At 43.3% G+C, this 8,218-nt stretch overlaps 1 pseudogene; it reads left to right on the top strand.

Moving 5' to 3' along the window:
* LOC114638808 overlaps positions 1–5,491 on the top strand; it is a 141,081-nt pseudogene extending 135,590 nt beyond the window's left edge.
* Positions 5,492–8,218: the final 2,727 nt, after the last annotated feature.

The following is an 8,218-nucleotide window of genomic DNA, read 5'->3' as shown; positions in this document are numbered from 1 at the left end:
AGAACTCAGAAAATTAGACTCCAGACAACCAAATAGCCCTATCAAAAAATGGTGTACAGAGCTAAACAAATAATTCTCAACTGAGGAAGCTCAAATGGCCAAGAAGCACCTCATGAACTGTTCAACATCCTTAGTTATTAGGGAAATGCAAATTAAAACTATCCTGAGTTTCCACTTCACATCAGTCCAAATGGCTAAGATCAAAAACTCCGGTGATAGCAGATTCTGGCAAACATGTGGAGAAAGAGGAACACTCCTCCATTGTGGGTGGGATTGCAAGCTGTTACAACTACTCTGGAAATTAGTCTGGTGGTTCCTCTGAAAATTGGACATATCATTACCTGAGGACCTAGCTATACCACTCCTGGGCATATATCCAGAAGATGCTCCAACATATAACAAGGACATATGCTCCACTAAGTTCATAGCAGCCTTATTTATAATAGCCAGAAGCTGGAAAGAACCCAGATGTCCTTCAACAGAGGAATGGATACAGAAAATGTGGTACATTTACACAATGGTGTGTTACTCAGCTATTTAAAACAATGAATTCAAGAAATTCTTAGGCAAATGGATGGAACTAGAAAATACCATCCTGAGTGAGGTAACCCGATGAGGTAACACACGTGGTATACACTCACTGATAATTGGATATTAGCCTGAAAGCTCACAATACCCAAGATACAACTCAGAGATCACAGCAAGCTCATTAAGAACAATGACCAAAATGTAGGTGCTTCAGTCTGCCTTAGAAGGAGTAACAAAATGCACATGGAAGCTAATGTGGAGGTGAAGTGTGGGACAGAAAGTGAAGGCAGGGTTGTCCAGGGACTGCTCCACCTGAGTATCCATCCCATGTGGAGTCACCAAACGCAGACATTGATGTGGATGCCCCAAAGTGCATGCTGACAGGAGCCTGATATAGCTGTCTCCTTAGAGATCTGCCAGAGTCTGACATATTCAAAGGCGGATGCTTACAGCTAACCATTGAACTGATCCTGTGGTTCCCAATGGAGGAGTTAGAGAGAAGACAGAAGGAGGTGATGTGGTTTGAGGACCCATGGGGAGAGCAACAATACCAACCAACCATAGCTCCCAGTATCTTAACCACCAGCCTGGGAGCACATAAGGAGGGACTCATGGCTCCAGCTGTATATGTAGGAAAGGATGGCCTTGTTGGGCATACGTGGAAGAGGAGGTTCTTGGTCCGGTGAAGGCTCGATACCCCAATGTGGGGGAATTTGAGGGCAGGAAGGTGGGAGTGGGTGGGTGGAGGCACATCCTCATAGAAGTAGGAGAAGGGGGAATGGGATGGGGGCCTCTGGGTGGGGGGATGGGGAAAGGGAATAACATCTGAAATATAAATAAAAAATTAATTAATTCAAAAAAGATAGCTGTCAAATACAAGACTGACTGTAAGTTGTGTTCTAACTCTTTGGGGGCAGGGCACACATACGGGTTTAAACAACCTAAAAGGTCTTTAAAAAATAGAGCATCTATGTTGGATTATTGTTGGGATGATCGTTATAAATTTTTTCTAATTTTTGTTTACAGTTGTATAACTAAGTCACATTTTGACTTAGATTGGTGTGGTTTGGGCATAGTATCACTGTGTAGTTCAGACCTACTTGCAACTCATGATCCTTCTGCCCTAGAGATTTTTAGTCCCTGGTGCTGGACTCCAAACAGGATCCAGCACCCTCGGCTTACACAAAAGGCTCAAAAGTTGAAACACAAAGCAAAGACAGGATCTGTGTCTTTTCTTAACAAATGGGAATACTCACTAACCTGTAGCTGAGGGCACACTGCCTCTTACCCCATACTCTAAGAAGGACATGTTCTTGGGACAGTCTTCCTTCATGAAGCTGGGCAAGTGGAGGTGAGCAGAGAGTGATTGCCCCACACTGCAGCCTGGCCCACAGCAATAGGGGAGCAGGCAGAGACTCCTGAGAGCTCAACTGAGGACACAGGCTGAACGGCTTCCAGAAAGGTCACCTCTACAGAGCAAACCCCATCACATGGTCCCTGGGTATCAGAGGAACAGTTGGTGATCCAAAGGCTCCAAAATAATGGCCACAGTGTTCATTCGTATGCATGGTGGGTTGTGCACAGGAGGAGCTGACCCAGTGTACTCTGGAAACAAGAGAACAGCCATGGTCTCACAAAGTCAGCAAAGGAAACATGCAGATGAGAAGGTTTTTTCCATGGTGGGTGCAGTAGCAGTGCTGGGCAGCCTAGCTTAATAAAGCCTCTCAGTCCACAGTTAGCAGTAGATACAGACTGAGTGTGTCCAAAGGGAAGATCAGTTCAGCCAACAGTAGAAGCATACAGCAGGTCAGCAGGTACCCACTCAAGCTTGGATAAAGTGGAAACCAACCCAGAAGTCAGAGAATACGGGTAAGTCTTTAGATCACAGGAATTGTAATTGAGAGGAATGTGCAGGTCTAAGTGCTGCACAATGACTAAAGGAGGTTTACATTCAAAAAGCTTACAATGAGGAGAGTCCAGTCTCTGGTGAGCCAGGGTCATTACTATCCTGCTGCAGGTGTTCCCACCTGATTCCATCTGTTCTCCCACCATCCAAGGACTGTTTTTTATCAGTTATTTTGTAAATAAAAAAAAATTAGTAGCTCTTGAAATATTTTTAGGAAAAAAGGAATATGACTTTGTGCCATATTTAATCATAAACAAGTTTTGAGTTTTGCCTCATTCTGATTTATTTTATAAAAGGTCTTGCTTGGAGACCTGGAACAAATACTGTACTTTTGCCTCAGCCTTCCAAGTACTGAGGACTGCTGAGTGCAATGCTTTTCCTCCTGTAATGCAAAACTACTAAATGTTAGCATGAAGTCGCCTTTGTGTACTGAATATGTCTCGAGCATATTAATTTCTCCTAGTGTCATATTACTGAACCTTTTCCTAACAATTTTTTTTTTAACTTTACATAGTAGTGCACACATGTAACCCAGCACTGGGAGGCAAAGCCTGGAGGAGCAGGACTCGAGACATGTCCTCATCTATATATGGAGTTCAAGGCTAACCTGGACTGCATGAAAACCTGTCTAAAAAAAAATCAGAGGGGAGGGAGTAGACTAGAAAGGATGGAGAGGGCAACAAAATGAGGGAGGGATTGTATGAAGGAAGGAGGAAGGAAGGAAGGAAGGAAGGAAGGAAGGAAGGAAGGAAGGAAGGAAGGAAGGAAATTAACCCCTCCTGGATGGCAGCTGTCCCTGCAAAAGCTGCATGCACTCTAAACATACTCTATTTTTATAGTTCAGTTTCCCCATAAGCCTTACAATGTTGTAGATGATTGAAAATTTGAGCATATAATGTATAAATTATTACATTGTGAATTGATCAGACCTTTTGAATATTTTGTTGTGGTTCATGCATTGGAACACTATGTCCCCATCTAGTCGTACTTCCTTTGGAATGTTGTAGAAACCTAAGAGGCACAAAGTCGCTGAAGGAAGTTTTTTGTTTGTTTGTTTGTTTTGTTTTGTTTTGTTTTTGTTTTTTGCTGCAGGCTCTTTATGAAATTTTATACTGGATCCCAGTTTCTGTCTGCTGATGCAGTGTGACTCACCCTTCCCAGTCCTGCTGCAATGTCTTTCCATCATGAACTGTGTCCTCAAACTGTAGCAACAAGAAGGATAGCTAACATGCCTTCCCTGAGACAACAAAAACAACAGGTTTCATCAGTCACTGCCTTTAAGTAAAGGCAGGTTCTCCTCCTGACCCCCATTGCTTTCTAACTAATCACACTCCTAGCTTTGTGATCTTCAAACCATAATTGAACTCTGCAGTACACAATATCTAAAGCAGATAAGAGAAAGCAGAATTCCGGGAAACTGTAGCAGACAAAGAGAATGCAGGAAAATCATGGGGTCAGTGATTCTGAGGCTGATGCCATACTGGGTACCGAACCTTATCTCCTCCCTCACCTTCAGCCAAGTCAAGAAACACAACTCAATGCTGGTGGACCTGAGCCATGATGTTGTGGAGCTGGCATTCTAGCTCTACATGACCTACCCCTCCATTTTCAACTACAAAGAGGAAAACCTTGCCTTAGGCTCTAGAACTTGGTCTCAGCAATGCAGAGCCACCAGGTAAGACCTCTCCAGCTCCAGATCCTCCTCTTCCCTGCTAGAGATGCAGTGTCAGAGGACAGCTCTCAGCTTTAGCAAATGAAAACACAGGACTTGCAGTTAAATTCCCACTTACAAACTAACCCTCCTGTAGGTCTCCAAGAGAAATGGCATTGCACTGTGTGGCTTTCTCTTCATTAGACTCCTTCTTCTGAGTCCAGGGAAGCACCAAGCAGATACTTAAAATGAGTTTAACAGTTAAAGGCAGAATGATCATGGTCTCAGTTTCAAGTCTACATTTTTAAGCAGAGTATTTCCCAAGGTAGTTTTAACATAAAAGAGAAAATATTAACTCTCAGACACTGACTTTATAGTTTGTAGTTTAGAACCATCCCAGCCTTCTGGAGCATATGCTTACCTCATATCCCTAACTGTAACCCTCCACTCACACTAAACAAGACACTTTATCTAGGATGATTGAGCAAAAGGACTTAATCTAAAATCAGAAAGATCTCATTCTAAACCATAAAAGCTAAAGATCAGGTCAACAAATTGAAACAGTAAAAAGTATTTGATGCAGTTGCTATGAAAGTAACAATGTATCAATGGAATGACACTAAATTGCATACACCTGCTGAGAAAATGGTCATTCCACCTCTTTGCTCCCAGGATAAAGTCTCTGGGCTCCTATCCTATAGTCCTCTTCCTCCTTTACTTGCTCTTTTTTCTGTCTCTCCCTTGGACAATAAATACTGGTTCTGAGAAAGAAAAATGCAGGTTAATGTGCAGAGCAGTTGGCTGGGGCAGAACAAACATGAATGAACCAGCTTCTGGAAGCAAAAATGAATCTCCTGGAGCCTAAAACCTGCAAACACTTCATTAATTTTCAACATAATTCTCAGCTGTGAGTGGGAAAGCCCAAGAAGATGCAAAACATGTACAAGGTGATGCTCTTACCAGGGTTTTCTAAAAGCCCTCCTGGGAATTAAGGTTCTAGAAGGGGTGGGGCAGAAGATTGTCAGTTAATCACAGTGTTTAGGAATCACCAAGTGAGGAAATAAAGTATCCATCTTCCCAGAGCTATTCTGGGTTACTCAGTGGGTTGTGCAGAGAACTTGGAGTGATATGAGGAAGATAGGTTGGCTGCTCCGCAAAACTAAGATGTGGCATCAGGCTCCAGACCTAATTGCAAGCTGGGTGGGTAGAGATAGAGGCTCCCTCCTATCTATTCATGTGTTTCCTCTCTGCCCTGCCCCTAACAGGGAGACTCTGGAGGACCTCTCCCATGTGCTGGGATAGCTCAAGGCATTGCATCCTATGTACATATGAATACAAAGCCCCCTGCTGTCTTCACCAGAATCTCTAGGCCCTGGATAAAAAAGATCTTGAGAGAGAATTTTTAACTCTGGAGCTCAGGGCCAGCCAATGAGGAAATCTGGAACTTGAATAGTACAGGTTTTCTGTGCCATGTCCTCTGGCCAGTCTAGTTCCTGCTGAAGCCCTGCCAGATCCCTGAGTTTCCAGAGGTTTCTACAGGACACAGAAAGTTCCTAAAAGACAATAAACCTCAATAAAGACCCTGATTCTAGACTGCAGTGTGTGTCTCCTCTCAGCTGCTTTCTTCTCTCTGGCTACAGCAACCTCATTCACTGCTGATTTAGAATAGAGTATGAGGGAGTGGTATGAAGGAGCTGGCAGAGACAGAAGGATACACATTGAAACAGGCAGAGATGGAAAATAACAGAGAAGAAAATAAGAATTTTCTCAGAAAGGCAAGGTCTGTGCATCCAGCTTAAACAAGAAATCATACTCATTCCTTATGTTTGTCTCTCTCTCTCTCTCTCTCTCTCTCTCTCTCTCTCTCTCTCTCTCTCTCTCTCTCCTCCTGCACCTCTATTTCTCTCAGTGAGTATTTGTGTGTGTGTGTGTGTGTGTAAGAAATGTATGTGGTGTTTGCATATGTGTGTACATAGGTGTGCTCTCCCATGCATACATTAGCAGTTCTGAAGAGAATGTCAAGCATTTTCTTCTACAACTCTGCCAGAATCCTTTGAGACAGGATCCTCAATGAACCTGAAGCCACACTGGTGATCAGGTAGCCCCAAAAGTCCTCCTATCTCAAGTGCTGTGGTTACAGGCACACTTAGCAATACACTATTTTCTATGAGGGTGTTGAGATTCAAAATTGGGTCCTCCTACTTTCACAGCAAGCTATCTTAGCCACTGAGCCATCTTCCATTCCCTAACTTAACTACTAACCCTATAGCAACTCTAATTTATATTTAATAATTCAGAATCACTAAGAATATTTTTATAATTAATTGTTTTATTTATTTACATCTCAGATGTTCCTGGTTCCTATCCCCTTCTCCCAGAGTTCTTCACCTCATCCCCCCTCCCTATCTCCTCAGAGAGGATGACCTGTCCAGGCACCCCCAACCTGGTACATGAAGTCTCTACAGGATTAGGGACATCCTTTTTCACTAAGGACAGACAAGGCAGTCCTCTGCTACATATGTGCTGGGGACCTTGGACCAGCATGTATATGTTTTTTGCTTGGTGGCTTGGTCTCTGGGAACTCCCTAGAGTCCAGATTAGTTGACACTGTTGGTCTTCCTATGGGGTTTCCACCCCTTTAGTTCCTTCAATCCTTCCCCTAACTCTTCCATAGGGGTACTTCAATGGTTGGCTGTAAGTATCAGCATATGTCTCAGTCAGTTGTTGGTAGAGCCTCTCAGAGGACAGCCATGCTAGGCTTCTGTCTGGAAGTACAACATAGCATCAGTAATAGTGTCCGAATTTGGTACCCTCCGATGGATTGGATCCCAAGTTCAGCAAGTCACTGGTTGGCCATGCCTTCAGTCTCTGCTCCATTTTGTTCCAGCATTTCTTTTAGATGGAACAATTCTGAGTGAAAATTTTTGAAGGTGGATTGGTGTCCCCAACCCTCCACTGGAGACCCTGTCTATCTACTGGAGGTGGACTCTTCAGTTTCCATCTCCCCACTGTTGGGCACTTTGGCTAAAGTAAACCACATTGAGTCCTGGGCATCACATCCCAGGTCTCTGGGACTTTCTAGAGGTCCCCCAATCCCTACCACACCCCATCTCCAGCAGCTGTGTATTTCTATTCATTATGCTGCACCTCTGGGAGTAACATCCAAAATATATAAAGAATTCAAGAAGTTAGACTAAAATAAAACCCCAATTTAAAAATGGGATACAGAGCTAAACAAAGAATTCTCAACAGAGGAATCTTGAATGGCCAAAAAGCACCTAAAGAAATGTTCAGCATCCTCAGTCATCAAGGAAATGCAAATTAAAATGACCCTGAGATTCCACCTCACAACAATAACACTGGCTAAGATAAAAGTCTCAAGAGACAGCACATGCTGGTGAGGATGTGAAGCATCCATTGCTAGTGGGATTGCCAACTGGTATAACCACTCTAGAAAGCAATCTGGAGGTTCCTCAGAAAACTGGAAATAGATCTACCTGAAGACCTAGCTATACCACTTCTGGGCATATACCCAAAAGATGCTCAACCATACCACAAGGACACATGCTCCATTATGTTCATAGCAGCCTCTTTTGTAAAAGCCAGAAACTGGAATCAACTCAGATGTCCCTCAGCTGAAGAATGGATACAGAAAATGTGGTTCATTTATACAATATAGTACTGTTCAGTTGTTAAAAAACAAAGACATGATGAATTTTGCAGGCAAATAGATAGAACTAGAAAATATCATCCTGAGTGAGGGAACCCAGGCCTAAAAGGACATGCATGGAATGTACTCACTGATAAGTGGATATTAGCCAAAAATATAGGGAGAAAGAGAGATAGAACCTGTAGAGACAACTTCCAGTAGATAGGCACAGCCCTGGTTGAGAGATGGGGCCACTCCCCATCTCAAAGTTTTTAACCCAGAAATATTCCTGTCCAAAGGAAGAATAGGGACAAAAAATGGAGCAGAGACAAAAGGAAAGGCTATGAGGGGACTGCCCCACCTTGTGATCTATTTTGTCTGCAGACACCAAACCCGACACTGTTGGTGTTACCAAGAGGCCCTGGCTGACAGGAACCTGGTGTAGCTCTTCCTTGGGAGGTTCGGTCAGTAACTGACCAATGCT

The sequence above is a fragment of the Grammomys surdaster genome, unplaced genomic scaffold (genome assembly GCF_004785775.1).
Source record: "Grammomys surdaster isolate TR1022 unplaced genomic scaffold, NIH_TR_1.0 125630, whole genome shotgun sequence".
In the NCBI taxonomy this organism is placed as follows: Eukaryota; Metazoa; Chordata; class Mammalia; order Rodentia; family Muridae; genus Grammomys; species Grammomys surdaster.
This window is presented reverse-complemented; position numbering and strand designations above follow the sequence as displayed.